At 46.8% G+C, this 22,212-nt stretch overlaps 2 long non-coding RNA genes across 2 annotated transcripts; both read left to right on the top strand.

Moving 5' to 3' along the window:
- The first annotated feature begins 448 nt into the window (after window positions 1-448).
- On the top strand, window positions 449-2,538 carry LOC130528558 (uncharacterized). The gene is made up of 4 exons (XR_008951329.1): window positions 449-1,397; window positions 1,903-2,053; window positions 2,147-2,406; window positions 2,490-2,538. It is a non-coding gene; the product is annotated as an uncharacterized LOC130528558 (long non-coding RNA).
- Window positions 2,539-18,570: 16,032 nt separating this feature from the next.
- Window positions 18,571-18,842, top strand: LOC130528560 (uncharacterized). The gene is made up of 2 exons (XR_008951331.1): window positions 18,571-18,712; window positions 18,813-18,842. It is a non-coding gene; the product is annotated as an uncharacterized LOC130528560 (long non-coding RNA).
- Window positions 18,843-22,212: the final 3,370 nt, after the last annotated feature.

The raw sequence follows: 22,212 nt of genomic DNA, 5'->3' as shown, positions 1-22,212 counted from the left end.
TCAGTTGGATTGTACCACAGCCGAAGGGATGTGGTTGTAGATAGAATGGTTAATCTTGGGGAAGGGGAAGGAGGGACGTGCAGTAAGTAAATACTGGTCACTCGACATTCTGAAAAACAGCCCCTCCATTCTTACCCAATCCACACGTGGTTATTATGGCTAAAGCTCTGTAAAATTCCAACAGGCCTAAGAAGCCCAAGCTCCACAATCAAGCTGACTTGCATGTAACCATGCACATGGAGCACATTGGTGAGATCTGTAAATCAGATCAACGGACATCAACGTGCAGAAGCAGTTACTAATTAAGAGCCACAAATGATTGTAATTATGAGAGAGAAGAAATGGGGTACTTCTTGTCAAAGTGACAGGTTGACCTTTCCCTGAACCCGCCCACCCATCTGTTCCCCCCCCCCCCACCTCCCTTCCCCGCCTTGCCTTTTTTTAATAAGGGCAACAGTTACAAAACAGTTACAAAACAGTTTTGCCATAGTCCTGGCATAGCCATCTGTGGACAACATGAGTAGTTCTACATCCTTGATTGGTGAGACGGCTGTGACCGTTATAAGAGAATTGTGTGGAAAAGTAGTTGAAAAATCCACGGTGTTTGTACAGCGTTCTCAGGCGTCACCTTCTGAGCCTTTGCAGCAAGAATGGTCTTTGGAGCCTTATAGTCAAACAGGGAGTTTTGGGTATGTGTTCCGTTACAAGACGGGGGAGCTGATTCTCTATCAGCGGGAAGAATCTTCCAGTGAGGGGCCTATGTTGTCGGCTACGATGTCTTCCAATGACTGGGGTGTGTTGAAACTGATCAAACCGAGAATGGTGTGTGTGACTGAAGAAGGCTGTGAAGAAAGAAACAACACAGAACAGAAACCTTCCACAGAACAAACATTTGTGAAACATTTGTGAAAACTAGAGAAGAGAAAACTATTGGAGAAAGTTAGACTGTTAGAACCCTAACACTGTGGTTCAGAAGAAAAGAGAAAGAGTTGGTGGCCTCAAGTAAGAAATTTAGGGGCCTACGTTGTCTTCCGGTGTCCGAGGTGTGTAACTGAAGAAGCTTAAATCCCGTGGAGACCTGGAGGCCCTCCTGGAGAAAAACATTCTTAACATGAGTTATATCGCCTGAACCTGTTGTTTGGTAGAGTTCCCGTGTAGGGAGGTATCCCCATGGGAGTTACATCACCACCAGTTGGTCCACCGGGGCAATCGTCAATATCAGACTTTTCGGCGCCAATCAACTTTTTTTTTTTTTTTTCCTTCTCGCCAAGCATTGTAAAGCGAATATATACATGATCATCTCACAGTCATTAGCTCAGTCCTCCAGAACTTCATCGGAAGCTTCACCGTCTGCGAGCGCGTGTAACAAACAAAGATGGCTGCAAAGATGACTACCGGTAAGCCTCAAATTCTTCCCAAACTTTTTCTCTGTAGTTTTCTAAATAGTTTTAGAAAACTATTAATGAATGAACTATTAATGATTAACTACTATTTACGAATAACTGTGTTTTAGAAGTTACAGTAGAGGTTAACCATATGCCAATTTATCCTGGTAAGCAATCCGTGATCTTTTTAACCTGAAAGTTGTTCTATTTTTATTCTAGATTTTTAAGTGTAATTTTCTGTATCTTTAAAGTCAGCGCCGATGAGTTTGAAGGAATAACCCTCACGCAAACAGACGTTGGTATAGTTTCTTTTAAATGATAACTCAGTTTTTTTTTTGTTTTTTTTGTTTTGTTTTTTATGAACAGCTCAGTTGTTCATAGATTGCTGAAATATAACTTTTTATGATACATTTTTCAGATCTGTTAGCCAGGGCTGAAAGATTGGTATCCGAAGACAACCAAGAAACTGAAAAAGCAGTAAAAGCATTGCTGTGTTCTGAAACCCCACCCCGTGCAGGGGACAAATTGCTGTGTAACTGAAATTGGTGAAATTGAGATTGAGAGGGAAACCTCGGCACTTCAACATGGGACTGACTCAAGTAAGCAGACGAACAAACTCTCCAGAAGACGTGTGAGACAGCCAGGAGGACCGAAGTCGACTGTACAAGGTAATATATGTTATATTATATCTGTATATAATATATACAAAATGTGCCGTTTGATGATTTGTATTTTAACGATTTTCCCCTCTGTCTAAACAGAACCATCAAAACAGAACCTTCAAACGTGCGCCTCTCTGAGCACTGTGACTCCCACGGCCTTTCCACCCTCCCGTGAACCTTCTGCCCCTGCGAGGAGACGTAGAATACGGCAAGCGTGTACCACTCTGACCCCTGTACTTACAGCGGCACCCACGGCAGCTCACTCTCCCTTTCACCAGATCCTTTCGAACCTGCGAGGCCGATAAGGAGACGTAGGAACCAGAGACACAAGTCTAACATTGTCAGGAGATTGTTTGATGGTATATTTTATACTATATCTTCTTGACTAATAATAATAATAATATATAAAAAAAATAATAACTCATCTCTCATCTAATTACAGATTCAGGGTTGAGATTAAACGAGAGCGTTCCTGAACCGTCCTTCGACAGTGGTGGAGGGGGATACGGGGGGCAACGATCATCCCCAACAACAGCACGAGCACCACGAGAGCGTTCCTGAACCGCCTTTGACAGGGTGGAGGGGATACAGGCTGCTACATTCATTCCCAACACCCCCAAGACATGGTAGTGCTGGAGATTTTCAATAATGTCATACGGTATATTGTTTCCTCCAATTGTAACCAAAGGTGTACTAAAACAGTGTTGAAAAAGCTGTAATTTTTTTTTCCTTTTCTGTCTTTTGTTTAAGATATGGATGAGGATTTCAATGTTGAATATTTTAATCAAGTACCGAATGCTTTACAAATAGCTGTTGATCAATTAAGTGAAATTCCAATCTCCATTCCAATAAATTTACAATTTACAGAAGCGATAATTGATGCTCCCGAAAGCCCTAACGCAGCAGAGCAAAATGAAAACGTCCTAGAACTTGACACCTTACAACTCATAAATGATGCCCTCGAAAACCTTAATGCAGTTAATGCAGTAGAGTTTGAAAATCATTCTCCTTCATCAGCTCTCCACACGCAAAGTGATCATGTCTTACACGCGGTAACAATCAGATCAGAGACGGATTCAGCAGAGACACAATCGGCTCTTCCTAACCCCCTCCTGAAAGGATGAGAGGCCAGGAGAAGGGGGGTCAGAGAGCAGCCCCTCACCCTTACACACTGGCCCCTCCTAAACTTTCTCCTCAGCAAGGGGGAGGAGGGCTAGGAGAAAATCCATCCGATCTCTCTCCTGAGCGGGGTGAGAGGTTTTTTAATGATTTTAACACATGGAGAACAAGACGCTCCTTTAACATTCCCACTCGGGGAAATGTGCCTGACATTGCAACATTCTATCGAGATGTAACAGGGGTTATCAGCGAATTGGTGGATGTTGCCAGACGACATAGTAGTCGCAATGATTTAATACAGTTGGAGGTGGTGGGTGAAAACGTACACAATCATGTTACAGTTGCTGTGGATGAACAAGGTGAAAATATTCTACCGGCTTTTAATGGAATGCTAGATCGGATTGTGCAGTCAAACGGTATCATTTCATCGGATGAGAATATAGAATTCATCCTTCACGTGGTGCAGAACCCAGGAGGAGGTGCCAAACGTAAGATGGAGAAAACTCTAGACTGTGAAATCATTGACAAAAAAAGACGTCACTTATTTATCGTAGACAACAGAGACAACCAGCTTTGCTTCGCCATCAGTCTAGCTCACGTTATCTACCCGAAACTTACTGAAAGAGAATGCCTTGATATTGCGAGGAAGTTGCAGCATCAGGCTGGTTTAAATGATGAGACCCCCGTCACTTTCAGTGACATTGGTAAATTTGAAAATATTCTGGGGCGTAAAATTGTTGTGTTTTACAGAACATGCCACAGTAAACCCCTCTCACATTATGAGACAAAATTCTCTGATCGTTCCAATCAGTTGTTTCTCTTTTTACTACAAAATCACTATTATGGGATAAAAAATCTCAAAGCCTTCCTGGGGTCGTCAGTCTGTAATTATTGTTACAAGACTTTTAAGCACCCCTATACCCACTTTTGTAAAGGTTACTGCGCAGTGTGCAACGATCCTGCCTGCCCCACAGAAGGGTTCAACACAGTGGTTTGCTCTGACTGTAACAGAACGTGTCGCTCACCCTCTTGTTTCACCAGACACAAATTGGTCGGTTCAAGCAGAAAGTCCAGCCTCTGCGACCGAATCAAAAAATGCGCACGATGCGAACTATACTACAGTGTCAATTTGTCGTTAGACGATGCAAAGCATCGCTGTGCGGTGAAAAAATGTAAAATCTGTGGTGAAAAACTGCAGAGCGACTCTAAAGTCGTTCATAGTTGTTACATTCCTACCCTCCAACCAGACATCTCACATCCTGATTTGGTTTTTTATGATTTTGAAACATTTGTGGGTCAAAATGGAGAGCATGTTCTTTTTTAGTGCATACAAAAACATCCAAAGGTGAAGAGAAGGCGTTTTATGGTCTTGACTGTGCTAAAATGTTTATTTTGCATTTCAGGAAGCCACGATACAAACAGAACATCTTTATAGCCCATAATGCCAAGGGGTTTGACAGTTATCTGGTGTTAAAAGGTATGTTGGAACTGGATGTGACGCCACAACAGATTCTGATGAACGGGAGTAAAATCCTCAGTTTTGAGGAATCCCATTATGGTCTCAAATTCATAGATTCCCTGTCATTTCTCCCCATGCGTCTCAGCGCTATGCCCAAAGCCTTAGGATTCACTGACAAGACCAAGGGGTATTTCCCACACAAATTTAGCTCAGAAATTCACCTCAATTACGTGGGGCCCTATCCCGTTCCGTCCGACTACGGCGTAGATCGCATGACATGACGTGCGCGAACGGGAAGAATTTGACCCGTGGTACAACGAGGTCAGCCGAGGTACCTTTGACTTCAAAAAGGAGGCCTCGCTGTACTGCAAAAATGATGTTGACATTCTCACCCAGGGCAGTCTTAAATTTAGAGATCAGTTCCTAGGTGAGACGGGGGTAGACCCTTTTGGTTCTATCACCATAGCCGGAGCCTGTATGAAGGTGTTTCGCACCAATTATCTGACTCCTAACACTCTGGCTATCCCCTGCCCTCACAACTATTTGAATCAGAGCAAAAGATTCTCTAGCGCATCGGTTCAATGGTTAGAATGGTTGATGCACAAAGAAAAAATCTTTATACAGCATGCTCTAAACATGGGTGAAAAACAGATTGGTGCATTTTTCGTAGACGGATATGCTGAGATTGACGGTGTAAAACATGTCTGGGAATTTCATGGATGTTTTTACCACGGCTGTCCCAGTTGCTTTGATCCCACAGTACAGTGCGATATGAGAGGCGTCACCTTTGGTGAACTGCACTACAAAAGTGAGAAGAGGGTGAGTGAGCTACAGACCACACATGGGGTTCGTGTTGTAGTCATGAGAGAACACACGTGGAACCAGATGAAAACAACATGCACGGAGGTTAAAGAATTTCTCCGTTGCTTTAACGCTCCTGAGCCTCTCAACCCCGAAAAGCACTTTTCGGAGGTAGAACGAGCGCTTTAAAACTGCGACACACGGCAGCGCCCGATGAAACCATCCACTATGTTGATGTCACCTCACTGTACCCGTTTGTCAACAGTACTTGCTCTTACCCCTTAGGTCACCCCGTGATCATCTACAAAGATTTCGAGGACCCACGCAGCTACTACGGCTTCATCAGAGCCACTGTGTATCCTCCTCGAGGTCTTTTATTCCCCGTGTTACCGCACAAAAGTGAGGGAGGTAAATTACTCTTTACACTGTGTCGCACCTGTGCCGAAACTAACAATGAGGGTGGCCCCTGCGAACACGACGATGAGGGCAGAGCTCTGACGGGGGTCTGGGTCACCGTTGAATTCATCAAAGCTCTGGAGGTGGGGTGGGGTACAGGGTGGGTAAAATTACAGAAGTCTGGCACTTTGACAAGAGCAGCGACACTGTGTTTACCGACTACATACACACCTTTTTGAAAGGAAAGCAGGAAGCCTCGGGTTACCCCGCTGAGGCGACGGACCGAGAGAGCAGGGAAAAATACATCAGGGACTATCAGGAGCATCAGGGCATTCTTTTAGATGCTGGCAAAATCGAGACCAATCCTGTGAAAAGACAGGTTGCTAAATTGTGTCTCAACAGTTTGTGGGGAAAGTTTGCACAGAGAGATAATTTGTTTAAAACCACCATTGTCTCAGATCCTAAAGAATTCTTTAGTTACATGTTTTCAGGTAAATACAAAGTCGAATACTTTTCCGTTCTCCACAGCAACAGAGCTCTCATCAGGTGGAAATACACCGACAGGTACGTTCAACCCCCAGGTAAACAGAGTAATGTTTTTATTGCAGCATTCACCACAGCACACGCACGACTGAAGCTGTACAGTTATCTGGAAAAACTACAAGACAGAGTGTTTTACATCGACACAGATAGTTTAATCTATCTGGTCAAAGAGGGTGAGAAACCTCTAGAGCTGGGTAACTATTTAGGTGACCTGACGGATGAACTGGATGGTGACAGCATTCAAGAGTTTGCAGCGGCGGGTCCCAAGAGTTACGCGTACCAAACACGAAATAAAAAGAAAGTCGTCATGCGTGTGAAAGGTATCACTCAGACCCGGGAATGTTGTGAGCGTGTGAGCTTTGACAGTGTCAGAGAGCTGGTGGAGGGTTACCTGAGTAATAAACAAGAGGGAAACACGATCGAGATCCGTCAACACAGCATCAGACGTGATAAAAAGGGTTTTGCATTGAGAAATGTGTCATTTGATAAAAAATTTAGGGTGGTGTATGACAAAAGACGACTCTTTGCTGACGGAACAACTCTGCCTTTCGGGTATTAGAAATGCAGGAAATTGAATTTGATCCTAGGTTTATCTTTCCTTTTTCTTGTTTAATCGTGGGTCCGAGCGGGTGTGGAAAGACCTATTTTGTAAAAAATGTATTGGAAAACTGTGACCGTGTAATAAATGTTGTACCTGACAATATCGTGTGGATTTATACCTCTTTTCAACCTATGTACACTGAACTGCAAAAGATGATTAAAAACATTAAATTTGTCAAAGGTCTGCCTGATTCTTTTGAAGATGAAACACTGTTTCCTCCTGATCAAAAGCATTTGATTATTTTGGACGATGTTATTTTTCAAGCCTCTGACCATCCTGAAGTGGTAAAGATTTTTACACAGTATCGCCACCACAGAAACATGAGTGTTATGATGTTGACTCAAAACGTGTTTCACCAGGGTAAACACAGTCGGACCATCAGTTTGAACAGCAATTATTTGGTCATGTTTAAAAACCACGGGATAAACTACAAATGAATATATTGGCTCATCAGATTTTTCCATCACAAAAGACATTTTTCTTGGAGAGTTTTGAAGACGCCACAAAAGACCCTCACGGGTATTTAATAGTGGATCTCACCCCCGTCTGCCCAGATCCGTACAGACTGAGGACGGGTGTACTTCCTCACCAGCAAGCGGCCGTTTACATCCCCAGAGCGTCGACGTAGATCATCATGTCAGCGCGTATAAAAAGAAACGCACCCCTGCTGAAGGCCCTGTACCGTGCCACACCCAAGAAACGTAGAGACATTCTTATTCACAGCTCCCCGGATTTTATCCAGACACTGTGTGAGATTTCTTTAAATCTTCTAAAAGGAAACGTCCCCCTGACTCCTTCTCAATTTAAAAAACTGAAGAGACAGAAAAAAAATCAAACTGTTGGCTGATAAAAGAACCAGTTTAAAGAGGAAGCAACAGGTTCTAAAGAAGCAGACGGGCGGATTTCTTTTACCTCTCCTCTCAGCGGTGGTACCTTTGATCGGGAACCTCGTCGGAGGATTGATACGAAAATGACTTTGAAAAAGGCCCAAAAAATGTTTCTCGTCACCCCTCATCAACTCAACCGCCTGACGCGACCCTCCCAGTCCATCAGAGATGTCGCGGAGGACGATTTGGATGCTAGGATGAGAGCCATCTTAAACGAGCAGGGGCTGAGCTCTCATGAAAAAATTAAAAAATATAACGCGTTACTGCAAAGATATCTGACCTTTGTGAAGCAGGATCAGACAGAGAATCTGACAGAGAATCTGACAAAGACGGAGGCAGAGGCAGATTCTGGGACGGACGTACGGACGTCCGATAGCATCATCGACGACGTGTTGCAGAGCCTCCCACCGCGAGAGATCGCAAGAACGCCGAATACGTCTTAAAGAAATTATCCGACCGTCACGATGTTTGGAATACAAAAGGGGAATTTGTGTACCGGGGCAACGTTGTAAAAGGGTCTCACATGATCGATCTATTCAAACGACTCTTGTTTCCTTTTAAAAAGAAAAAATCAGAGGGTTCTGAACCTCCCGGATGGACACATTTTTAAATACTCTCTCAGAATTAAACATCCCTTTGTCTTCTATAAGTAACCCACGAGCGCGTAATCAATACCGACTCCTCAAGATGGATGCGATCGGATCTCAAGACTCTGAAACACCTGCGGATCTACCGTCAAAAACTAGAAGACGAACAAATGACCCCCCGCGTTGGATTAACATTTCATCGTGAATAAATGTAATACACAAAGTTTTGTCTTTTACCAATAAAGCGTTTATTAAACATTTTTTCGAGCGTACAGTCATTCATTCAAAAACTTTAAAAATCTTTAAAACATTGCAAAAAACAACACCCCTGCTTGGAGGGACCATTGATTTTATTTCTAATACAGCGCTGATATTTCCTCACATAGTCGTACACCATGAAGTCATTCTTTATTACATCATCATTGTACAAAGACAGTACTTGATCAAAAGATAGCCCGCACGCGCGGTGACAGAGGTAATAGATGCAATGTTGTCCGCAGACCGTCGACATGTGGTGCTGCAACTGAACGTCGTGGTACTCAATGTTTTTAGAACGTTTTTCCAGAAACTGTAAGATGCTCGGAGGGTAGTGATCAAAGTCCGGCGGAAATCCATAAGAATCAAAAAAGGTGGCTATGCCACCATTTTCCAGCGTCAAAGCTAACCAGTGCTCCCCCGGCATGTGAGCCGGATGTGTGTTGACGATAAAGTAGGCCGGGGTTCTAAAAGAGGGATTCAGCATGGGCAGTTGATCGGACGCCCACACCCCGCAAAACACATCTCCCAGCAGGCTATGCAGAAGGTTCTCTAGTTGAACGTTGTCCATCTTTTAATAATAGTCCACCAGCACCTGCCTCTTGGCGTTGATCTCCAGAATAGAATCGTAACAGGCGTAGACGATAAGGGTCGCGGTGTGCGGCAGGGGTGTTCTAAATCTCAACTCCAGCCTGAGGTTTCCGTTTGAGACGGTAGACAGTGCGTCGTTGTCATCGCTCGGATTGAGATTAAACACAAACAGAGAGTAGCCGTCATTAAAGTCATCACGGCTGATACTCAGGGGTAAATCTTTGAGATGTCTCCCGGTAGCCAGGAACATGTTGTAGAATTCTCTGACGGACACCCCGTTGTTAAAATCGGGTTGGAAAGCTTTAGCCGGAACTTGCCGGCCGTCCTGACAGAGAGCCAGGTATTCGATGTCATAGTGTCTGAAATTAAAAGGCGACAGGTCTCGTCTTCCTGTGAAAGCCTCGTGGTGTACCATACCCAGAACCACGTACTTTGGTATGCTACCCAGAAACAGATTCTCCTGGTTGCAAACCCTAGAGTTTGCCGGAATAGAGTAAGTTTTCACATTAACGCGTGAAAGGGGGTAGAGAGCGTTGCCCTTCATTAAGGCGGCGGCGTGACCTAACCTGACTGCAGGGGACACGGCTACTTTTTTAACAAATAGGGAAGCCCCCAGTACTTTTAGGCTAAAAGCAGAGTCACGCGCCCCCATGAGGCAGAAAGCATCGTTGGCTCGCGTCAGTTTAATTCTCAAATCGACAGAGTTGAGCAATAGTCTCTCGCAGAAAAAGATGTCCCCGTGGAGAGGACCGAGCAGGTGTACTTCTCTGGAACGGGCTGTGGACGCGGCTCTCCTCGTTAACCCTTTATTTGGACCGTTCACGAGCACGATAGAGTCCACTGACCCGGCGGTATCTTTGTAAAAAAGACCCCCGGTAAACTGACTGGAGAGCGTGTCCGGTGAAAAGTTGAGCAGGGTCTCAATCATGCAGCGATAGGGGTGGGTAGCGCTCGACTGAGAGATGAGTCGATCCCCCAGGGTCACGTCGCATTGACTGAAAATTGTATTTAGAGGATAATTGATAAGACCCACCGCTGCGTCATTAGCTAGGTTCGATCCGTTAGGGTTGGTGATTTTTACACGGAGATGCAACAGAGTGTCGTTCAGATCCAGATACCGGTCCCCGTCTCCGGGGATGAAAAACTCAATGGGTCCCCCGTCGGTGATGGCTGACAGGGGAGAAATTTCCGTGTAGGTTTTTTCATCGATAGACAGCTGCGTCATAGGTGCTGAAAAAAAATCCAATTCGGCCAGAGTACACTCTGGAGATTTCTGATGTACTAGAGCCATTTTCTTTTTTCTCAAAGAAAAGATATTCTTAAAAAATATCAGAGCTCCGGACGGACTTCTTCTTCACACGACGGCCTTTTGCAACTGATTTCTTCCTTTTACCGAACGGCTGTTTATTAAAGCTCGAGGGGATGCGTTCTCCGGGGGGTCGTCTTCTCTTCCTACGCGACAACACCATAATGCCCCCGGATCCTTCTTGCTTCATCTCTTGATCATCTTCTTGATCACCGGCGAACCGTTCCATCACGTGTTTGACGGCGTTGGAGGCGATGTTACTCGCAGCGGCTTTAAGATGAGGTTTAGCTATTTCGAAACCTTTCTTGGCCAAAGGGCTGACGAAACGAAATAATTTAGAAAACAAAGATCCTATCCCCCGACCGTACATGACCGGTGCACCGTAAAACCCCGGCAAATTCCCCCCTACTTGACTCTCATAATATTGTACAAATCGGTGAGGATCTTCTCTCAAACCTACCCGAGCCATTTTCTTTTCTCTATTTTTCTCTTAGCCTTGAACACTTTGTGTGTGGATAGCTGATCAGCCTCCTGAAAATGAATGATGAGGACGCGGGCGATTGGAATATATATAACCCTGGGGTTCAAGTTCTAGGTCTAAAGTGGAGAGTCGCGATAGTCTTGCCGTATGAAAATTTTACCGGTTTGTTTTGATCCGTTTTTATCTCCACCTGAATGTTTTCAATGTGGTTTTTGGACACCGGTAAATAGTAAGCAGGATTGAAATACTGTGTGACGATTTCACCGAACGTTCCTTTTACATCAATCGTTCTCAAAAGTGGCGCATAAACGTCGCCGACCATCTGCGGTGCAACTACGTCGCTGTAACAATACATGTGATAAAACCCAGCTCGTAAATCGCAGGGATAGTACGCATACCTTTGGTCAAACGTAAACCATTCCCCTGATTTCATACCCATCAAATATGCCAGGGGTCCTTCGAAGAGTACGTGGGTTTTACCTCCCGATTGGAAATCAAATCTTTTCAGAAGACTGTCATAGACGAGGTAAATATCAGACTTTATTCTTCTAAATTGTCCGTCCATCTCGAATCTAAAGGCTGAGATGCGTTGAAATATGATTCTCTCATCTCTTGACGATGCACCTTGCTCTCCGTGGCCGGTTCTTGAGGTTTTTCCCTCCAGTAAAAGTAGGCATCCTCCTGATAAAGGTGATAAAAGGTGTGCGGGTATGAAATCTGCGTTAAAGCTACTTCCCAGCTTCCCTCTAAATCGATATGTTGAGGCAAATCCACGCGGTAACTGGAACTCGTGTTTTCTTTAAAAACATCGACGCTGGCGTTGGAGGGTAGGGTAATAAAAAAACCCTCGTCCTTCGGACCGTACATGATGAAATGATATCCGTTGCGATCGCGAGTTGATTTTTATACGTTCTTTAAATCTGCGGCTTTGATCCAGCTGTTGAATTTCTCCGGCCAGTTTTCCAACTTACAAAGACTTGCTTTTCACCCCTGACGACGCGATGCTTCAGAATCTTTTCTACGTGGAAAAGTCTGTCTTCCCCCATCGTTACCTTTTGTAGCTCTGGCTCATAAAATGACCCTTGGATGGGTTCTCCATCGTAATCTTTTAACTTGTACACTGGAGGGTCGCGAGGGATGCGTTCAGATACCGTAAACACCTCGTTCGTAAAACTCTGTTCATATTTTTTATCAAACACTCCTCTCAGTTTTGAAATTCTAACTAGGTCCCCCTTCTTGAAATTCATCTTGGTTTCAACCTTCCGTCGGTTTTCAGATTTACCGTACAAGTTTTGAAACACTTTAAAAGTGTTCTCCGAGGTTACCTCAGCGGGTTTCATCTTGATACTGCTGTGATAACTGTGATTATAGCTTTTCACCAAGTCTTGTAAGACGTCGGTGTATCGCAGAGTGTTGTTTGCTGTAAAATATCTCCACATTCTACCTTTTAATGTACGATTAAATCTTTCAATCACAGAGGCCTTAAGGTGGCTGGCGGTGGAAAAATGAACGATATTGTGTTTTCTCATCAAAGCTTCAAAACTCTTGTTAAAAAATTCTTTCCCCGCATCAGTTTGTTTTTCAGGCGTCTGACTTGACTCAAAAATGGATTCAAACGCCTTTACCACCTCAGCCGCTGATTTTCTCTTCAGAGCCCTGACGTAAGCTTTTTTGGAAAATATGTCTATGACCGTTAATAAATAATTATATCCGTCATTATGCTCCGACAGGGCTTGCATATCGCACAGGTCCGCTTGAAATTGGTTTAAAGGGGGGGGGGCGAAAACCCTGTTTCTTGGAAAATGTATCCTGGCCGGTTTGTGTAGAGTGTAAGCGTCCTGTCCCTGTAGAAATGTTTTAACATTTTCTCGAGGAACCGTCTTTCCCATTTCTTCTTGCACCCCCTTATGGAGCCGCTCTACACCACCGAGGCTACCGGGATGCGCGGGATCATAGTACACTTTTTCCATGAAGCGTGTCTCAGACATGTTGAAAACAGAATGAAAGGGATGCTCGTTTGAGAGGTATTTATTTTTTATTAGCTGTTAAGAAATCTTTAGCATACACATTTTGTGAGTAACATGAGTAAATACATTTTGTGAGTAACATGAGCAAATACGTTGTAACATTTGTAATGTGAAAGTACAGATAGTCAAAAACTAGTCAAGACCAATGCGTTATCATCAATAGAGTTGAGTTAAGTTAACTTTATGATCTAGACTGAGGCAGATATCATCGTGTAATTTTCCAAGTTCTTCCAGATGCTTACAGAATGTTTGTTTTTGCACAAGTTGTGGTCAGCGTGAAAGACTCCCCCACCGCTCACAGAGATAGATGGAAGAACCTGAGACATGAAGAAAGCCGGAGACGGCGCAGGATCTCTGCCTTGGAGAAGAGACTCGGACAGCTCTGGAAGTGATGCTGAGTCTCTGACGGGTGGTGTCAGTGAGGGTGAGTGAGGACTGGACACCCCAGGATCCGATGCCGAGCGTCCGAGGGGTGGGGTTGGTGGAGGGCTTAGCCAAGGAGTGAGAGACTCCTTAGAATCCGTGGGATCCAAGCGTTGGATGAGTGAGTCAAAGTCCAGCCTGCGAGGCCGAAGCCGACGTTGAGGGCGTTCCGCTTGTGTCTCATCCTCATCCCACAGATAGGAATTGCTCGGATTGTCAGATCCGCTCTTGACGCTTCTGTTGGTAGACATGCTCTCCTTAGTGTTTCACTCCGGTAGTGGGTAACGTATGGTTCAGACCAACGTCTTTTATACATTTGAGATATGGGTGTGGCTTACACGAGGGAGGACTCTTTTTTTCGTCACCACAGTGTTGTTCCAAAGACGACAATGGTGAAAAAATTTTGTGATTTTATCATCCATTTCATGCATCTTTTCGATCCATGCTGCAAGAGGTAGAGTCAACACGTTGCTGAAAACCCCACAGTCTGAGCTAAAAAGATCCAAGACAAAATACTGTCTCGGTTTCCCTGACATCTCTTCCATCTGCATCTTGTAGCTAGCACGATAGAACCATCTTCCCGTACCCGAGGTTTTCGTCAACCAAATGCTCACAAATGTTTGTTCTGTGGAAGGTTTCTGTTCTGTGTTGTTTCTTTCTTCACAGCCTTCTTCAGTCACACACACCATTCTCGGTTTGATCAGTTTCAACACACCCCAGTCATTGGAAGACATCGTAGCCGACAACATAGGCCCCTCACTGGAAGATTCTTCCCGCTGATAGAGAATCAGCTCCCCCGTCTTGTAACGGAACACATACCCAAAACTCCCTGTTTGACTATAAGGCTCCAAAGACCATTCTTGCTGCAAAGGCTCAGAAGGTGACGCCTGAGAACGCTGTACAAACACCGTGGATTTTTCAACTACTTTTCCACACAATTCTCTTATAACGGTCACAGCCGTCTCACCAATCAAGGATGTAGAACTACTCATGTTGTCCACAGATGGCTATGCCAGGACTATGGCAAAACTGTTTTGTAACTGTGCCCTTATTTAAAAAGGCGGGCAAGGTACGAGGGGGGGGGGGATCCACCCTCCTCCCTTTTTAACGTTCCCTTTTTAAAAAAAGGCGGGAAAGGGAGGAAAGGCGGGGAAGGGAGGTGGGGGGGGGGAACAGATGTGGGCGGGTTCAGGGAAAGGTCAACCTGTCACTTTGACAAGAAGTACCCCATTTCTTCTCTATTATGCACCTATATGTGTGTGGTCAGACAGCGTCGCACGGCAGGAAGTTTTTCCGCCAGAAGCAAGCAGCGCTATTCAAAGTGTCAGGTTCTGTACCGCATTGTTCTATGCTAAAAACCGCTTAAGAAAAGATGGCAAGATGGGGGATTGTGACGTAAAACACTGGAGCAGCCTGCCCTATAGGCCTAAGGGTGAGGTTGATTTTAATGATCAGTTCTAGGTGTGGAAGGAACTCAGTCACTTACACCACTCACTCAATCTCACACTCACTCACACACAGACACACAAACATGCAATTAGACCTTCAAATACTACTTAATAAAAACATACGTTCGCACGCACGTGCCTACTGAACTCAGTCACTTACACACTCACTCAATCTCACACTCTCTCACCCAATCTCACAAACTGCAAATATACCTTTCCAAATATTACGTTAAAACGTTACGTTCGAATGTGCGAGCATGTGCGCTTATGTGCGCGTAAGTGCGCCAGTGTGTGTTTGCGAACTTAGTCACTGTCATGAACCAGCTCACGGATCAGACAAAGTAGGGAGAACACACAGGATGGATTTTAGAACAAAGGGAATTTATTGATTGATCAGGCAAAACAACAAACCAAAGCAGAACACCCAAGCAGTCCTGGAGGGAGCCAAGCAAGAGAGTGACTGCCCAGACTGTGGAGCATTTATAGCCCTCACAGCTGATCAGTCCAGGTGAGCTGGATCACCACTTAGCAGCAGTTGGCCCACCCACTGCCTGCAGAAGGGAGGAGACAACAGAGAGGCAGGGAGAAGACACAGCCAGGGTCGTCACAGTCACTTACACACTCACTCAATCTCACACTCACTCACACACAGACACTCACAGATGCACATTAGACCTTTCTAAATATTACGTGAAAAAACATTACGTTCGAGTGTGCGCGTAAGTGCGGCGTGTGTGGGTGCGGTGTGTGCTTTAGGAACTCATTCACTTACACACTCACTCAAACTCACACTCTCTCACTCATTCTCACACTCACTCACACACAGACACCACACACATGCACATTAGACCTTTCAAAATATTACGTTAAAAAACATTACGTTCGAGTGTGCGCGCATATCTGCTTATGTGCGCGTAAGTGCGCACGGGTGCGCGTGTGTGCTTTAGGAACTCAGTTACTTACACACTCACTCAATCTCACACTCACTCACACACAGACACACACACATGCACATTAAACATCGGCATCGGAGACATCGGCGTTGGCGGCTTGCGGAAAAAAGCCCTTACATTATTTTAGGTACCTGGATGACATTTGGGGTGTTTGGCATCACACACAGGAGGAGTTTGGGGAATTCCTCAATTCACTTAACCAGCACAATCCATCCATCAAACTTAAGTCCACCATAAACAGTGTGTCGGTGGACTTCCTGGACACAACCACATTCAAAGGGGAGAATTTTAAGGCCACTAATAACCTTGATATAAAGGTGTTCTTTAAGGAAACTGACTCACATGCACTATTGCATAGGAGCAGTTTCCATCCTAAACATATCTTTAAAGGCCTGCTAAAATCTCAACTATTGAGATTCCACAGGATATGTACGCACCAGGGAGATTTCTTGGAGGCCACCAGGACACTGTTCCGGGCTCTCTCCACCAGAGGATACTCGAGGTCCTTCAGGAGACAGGCTCTCAGAGACTTCCTCGAGACAAAGCCGGTCCACGTGTCCTCTGTAATTCCCCTGGTGACGACATATTCCTTTCCGGCCACCCTACTAATGAAAAACATCAAAAACAATTTTTTAAAAATCCTGAGCAACCACTCCACCTTCTCGGGCTGTAGAATCATCGCGGCATATAGAAAAAACAAAAACTTACGGGACCTGTTGGTCAAGGCCAAAATAAGGCCTCTTCCGACGGCAGCGTCCCGAAGCCGCGGTGAATTCTATAGACACAGAGTGTGGATACGGAGCCAGGTACACAAAGATGTTTTTAAGGGGGAAACCCATGGAAGTCCCCACACAAGAAATTGTGTTTACCTGATCACTTGCGGGGTGTGTGGCGTTCAGTATGTTGGGGAGACCAAAAACACCCTCCTCTTGCGGTTTACCCAACATAGGTACAACATACTTAGAAAAAAGGAAACCCACACCCCGCTAGTGAATCATTTTTTGAACCACGGATGGCCGTCGCTTCAAGCAACGGTCATTGAGCATGACCCCATGTGGTCCACTGTCCAGCGGATCCGGGCTGAATGGCGCTGGATCCTTAGATTGGGCACACAAGTTCCGGGGGGCCTGAACCTGAAATGAGCCGATCCTGGCCAGACATAAGTGATGGCCCGTGCACGGAACTCCGGCGCCGCTTCGCAGTTAAAAACCTAACCCTAACCTCTAACCCTAACCCTAACCCTAACCTCTAACCCTAACCCTAACCCTCTCCCTAGCCCTAACCCCAACCCCTAACCCTAACCCTAACCCTCTCCCTAACCCCCTATTCTGAGGACAGGGAGACAAACTTACCAAAAAAGAGGAAAAACAGCCAATTTGGGACAGGACAGTATATAAATTAATTTAAAAATGTAAATAAACAATTAATTGGATTTAACACAAAAGGATTACAAGAATTTAAACCAAAAAACAAAAGGAAAACACATAATTTGGACTATTGGAGATTTCCTATTACTTGGAAAATTGGAGCAAGAAAATCTTCGAAAAACTCCCTCCACACTCCGCCCCCTGACCGGAGTTTACAAAAGCCCCATTCAGGCGGGAGCTCAGTACCTACCTTGAAAATTTGAATCAGACACATCAGGAAATCAAACGGAGATACAGCACAGATAGCAATAGCAACAGCAAAACGAGCTAAGCCTGAAGAAGGTTCTTTTCAGACCAAAACGTTGCAACAAAATAGCTCGTTTTCGATTTAAAAAAATCCGGAGAATACTTACCAACTTCTACATGGCGGAGTACAGGAACGATGACGGGTGGATTCTGGTGTCTCGAGGGCGCAAGCGGAATCAACATCACCGCCGCCCCGAGCCTCCCAATCCCAGCCGTCATGACTGGCTCCGCCATGATGGCAGGAACCGTGCTCCGGAGGCGGAACACCGCAACGGACGTGACGGGGGACCGTACCGGAGCCGGGAACGTCGCAGCTACGCCTCGGTTACGAGGATGAGTAGCAGACGGGATGACTATGCCCCGCAACAACGCTTCCAGAAGCGAGGCTTTCAGCCGCAATTTTTTGAACCGCGGGGACGTTACTCGGCCCCGCACAATTATAAAAATCGCAACGCGCGTTCATATAACAGGGGGAACGCTGCAATGCGACAAAACACAAATAATCGGACAACCATGAACAAAAATAAGCCTAAATCTGATGACCCAGATTTTGGTCTTAAAATTCGAACCATGTTAAAAATAATTAAAATTACCCACCATCTTAAAATCGCTTTGGCTGAACAGTCCCCTCCCACCATCAGAAAACTGTCTATATGTAACAGGGACATATAATATTGTATTATAATTACACAAAATTGTTCTTTTGTTTACTATTGTTGAACATACCTGGTGTTTGTTTTACTGTGCTGTCTTGGTCCTCCAGTCACTTCGTCTGTATTTTATTTCTTCTTCGTGTGTCCCCCTTGGTGCACCTGTATAAATTCGAGGGTCGCGACTTCCTCTTCCCTTTTGCAATTCTCGTGTTGGGAAGAGGTCAGTCATCTTTTGTAATCCCTTGTTTTAAGTGTCTTTTTGTTATTATTTTGTCTTAATTTGTCACTCTTATAACACTACAGTTCTATTCAAGTTTATATTGAGCTCTGATGTTGCTCCGATGTAGTGTTTTATTGATGTGAACAGGTGCGATGGTGCTAACTCCATGTTGTCTTCTCTGTAGTTTGGGCTGGATCAGCAAATAGCGGCACATGTTAATTTTGCTGTTTTATTTTGACCAGGTATGTTTTTCCCCCTTTTTGCAATTCTCGTGTTGGGAAGAGTTTGGGCTGGATCAGCAAATAGCGGCACATGTTAATTTTGCTGTTTTATTTTGACCAGATTAAACGGAGAGTGCCTCCAAAAGTTCAACTGTGTCCCGTGGCTACTCTACGCACCACAACCACAAAAATAACACAACGCAGACATACACCGGTCACATATAAACCTGGCAAACACAATAAAACCTGCAAATCCCAATCAGAGAACAAGTCTTTTATTAGAGGGGAATGCCAGGAACTGGGAGGCAACCACCATGATGATCCTCCGGGATCATTACATATATGAACTGGAGTTGGAGCTGGGGGCGCTCACCCAGTTGTCACTCCAGGGATGGGAGGGACCTTTCCAGATTGCCTCCATTTGGGCAAAACGGGACCTGGGCAAACGGCTCCATGGGGAGACTCTGGAGCAGGCACAGGCACACATCATTGCCAGAATGGGAGGTGAGGGGACAATCGGTCCTGCGCCGCCGTCACCCTCTCTCTCCTCCCCTCCTCCTCCTGCTGCAGATCCATCTGCTTTACAGAGGGCCAATGACACTGAAATAACACCAGTGGACAAACATACAGTTACAGTTGAGGTGCATCAACCACCAAAACAATTGGAATTGGTTCCCACATCACCTGCTCCACCCAGATCCATTCAAAAGGTGTCAGTTGGCACGGAAACGGAGGAATCAGGAGGATAGTCACCTATAAGAGAGGAAAATCTCTTAGACATCCCAGCCCAAGATAACCCACCACAGCCACAGAGAACCCCCCGTTCAGCCCACCTACCTACTACGGTAACCTCCTCCCTTAAGCCAAACCCCTGCTGCGTGGTGGAGACGGACTCCATCTTGGATGCTCCGATAGAGGCGGACCTGCTCATTGACCTAAGCGAGCAGAAATTGGTCCCTTTGTCCTCACCAGTGGAGGGTACTGGACAGATGGCCAGGAGGCTCAGGTCAGCGGTGCAAAGTAAGCTCAGAATGGATGTAAAAAAAACCCCCCAACAACCCTACTCTGTCACAGCCCCTTTTCCCCAGTTCCCTCCTGTCCCAGTACTTTTCCACTGCCCTGCTCACACCACACCCTCTGATCACCACACCTGCTCTCAGTCACTGATCACACACCTGCTCTCAGTCACTGATCACACACCTGCCCTCACCCTCTGATCACACACCTGCCCTCACTCATCAATCAGCTCACCTACCAGTGTATATATTCTCCAGCCTCACACTCACTCAGTGCCAGATTGTTCCTCTGCGTCCATGCAAGACTTTCCAGCGTTGTTTCCCTGCCGGATTACCCGTTACCGACCCTGCCTGTCTTCGTTCTGCCTGCCTTGCCTGTTCCCCGGACAACCTACCTGCTTTCTGCCCCTGACTACGACTTCTGCCTCGGCGTCTCTGGTTTCTGTCTGCTCACCTGGTTTAGACTTCTCCGCCCGGCTCGGACTTCGCTGCTGCTCGTCCCACTCCCCGAGCCTGCAACCCATAGACTTTGTGCGGGCCCAGAGCCTGAAGAACGGACTATTTCCTGTGTTTCCTGGTCTGCCTGAGTTCCTGTTTGCCCGTGTGTTAATAAAAGTCATTACTACGGTCCAGCTTTCCAGAGTGCTGCATTTGGGTCCAAACTGCACCCCGTCACAGTACAATCTGGCCAAAACATGGACCCAGCACACTCGTCACCACCTCAGTCTCGTTTGGGCCAAGTGGAGGGAAGGCTCCAACAATTCGAGGCCCAGCTAGCCTCCAATGCTGCGGAGGCTCGGGAGACAGCGTCGGCCCTGGAGCGGGCATTAAGGTCAGTAGCCACCCAGGTCCAACAGCTGGTGGTCTCTGTGTCGCAACCGGCTGCTCCGGTTCCTGCTCCAGCTCCTCCTCCTCCGGTTCCTGCTCCCCCACCAGGCACTGCTCCAGAGCCCCGGGTGGGAACCCCAGAGCGTTATTCTGGGGACCAGAGGGCTGCAACCCGTTCATCACGAACTGTTCAATCCTGTTCGCTCTGCAGCCCTACACCTTCGCCTCGGAGGCGGCGAGGGTCGCCTTTACCATCAATCACCTGACTGGCAGGGCACGCCTGTGGGGAACGGCAGAGTGGGAGAGGGGCACACCGGCCTGCTCCTCTTTCCAGGCCTTCTCTGCGGAGCTTCGGAAGGTTTTTGGGCCTGTTTCTCTGGGTCCGGATGCCACCGGGGGACTCATGAGCGTGAAGCAGGGAAGTCGGCCCATTGCTGACTACGCTATCGACTTCCGTACCCGGGCCCGGCTCAGTGACTGGAACCCAGCAGCCCAGTGCGACGCCTTCCTCAATGGGCTAGCGCCATATATAAAGGATGCGTTGGTTCCTTTTGATCTTCCGCCCTCCCTTGATGGACTCATCAACCTGACTTCAAGGCTGGACAGGCGCGTCCAGGCAAGGAGAAGAGAGCTACGCCAGGGAGAGGCGGAGCACCGGTCGTTTGCCCGCCTGCGAGGATCTCCAGCCGCCTCCAACCTTCTCACAGGGCCCGCATCTGGGGGGGCCGAACCCATGCTGGTGGGACGCACCAGCCTGACTCCTGCGGAGCGAGAGCGACGACGACAGGGGAACCTCTGTCTCTACTGCGGACAGGCTGGGCACTTTGTCTCTCATTGCCCAGTAAAAGGGGAGGTGTTCAGCAAGGCTAAGGCTACCTCCCTGCCCCCTCATCGACCCTACAACCCAGACACCATTCTTCCTGCTCCCTGCCTTGTGGCTTCTCTCACCTGGGAGGTGGAGGAGCGTGTAAAGGCTGCCCTGGAGAACCAACCTGGTCCCAGCTCCTGCCCTCCTGACCGCCTGTTTGTCCCGGACGGTCTGAGGTCTGACCTCCTACAATGGGCCCACGGCTCCCGGCTCACTTGCCACCCAGGGATTCAGCGCACTAAAGAGGTTCTGCAGCGGCGGTTCTGGTGGCCCACTTTAGAGGAGGACACCAGAGGGTTTGTCAACGCCTGCCCGATCTGCAGTCTGCACAAGTCCTCCCGCCAGGCCCCTGCCGGTTACCTGCAACCTCTGCCTGTGCCACATCGACCCTGGTCCCATATTTCGCTGGACTTTGTTACCGGTCTGCCACTGTCGGGCGGATTCACCACTATCCTGACTGTGGTAGACCGGTTCAGTAAGATGGCCCACTTTGTGCCCCTACCCAAGCTTCCGTCAGCCAAGGAGACTGCTGAACTTGTTCTACAGCACATATTTCGGCTCCACGGCCTTCCGTCGGACGTAGTTTCTGATCGGGGTCCCCAGTTCACGTCCGTATTCTGGCGGGAGTTCTGCAGCCTCATCGGGGCCACCGTAAGCCTGTCCTCTGGGTTCCATCCTCAATCCAACGGCCAATCGGAGAGGGTGAATCAGGAGATGGAGACGGCGCTTCGCTGCATGGCGTCCAGACACCCCTCCACTTGGTCCAAGCAGCTACTGTGGGTGGAATATGCCCACAACACCCTCACCAG

Source organism: Takifugu flavidus, chromosome 7 (assembly GCF_003711565.1).
Source record: "Takifugu flavidus isolate HTHZ2018 chromosome 7, ASM371156v2, whole genome shotgun sequence".
Taxonomy (NCBI): Eukaryota; Metazoa; Chordata; class Actinopteri; order Tetraodontiformes; family Tetraodontidae; genus Takifugu; species Takifugu flavidus.
This window is presented reverse-complemented; position numbering and strand designations above follow the sequence as displayed.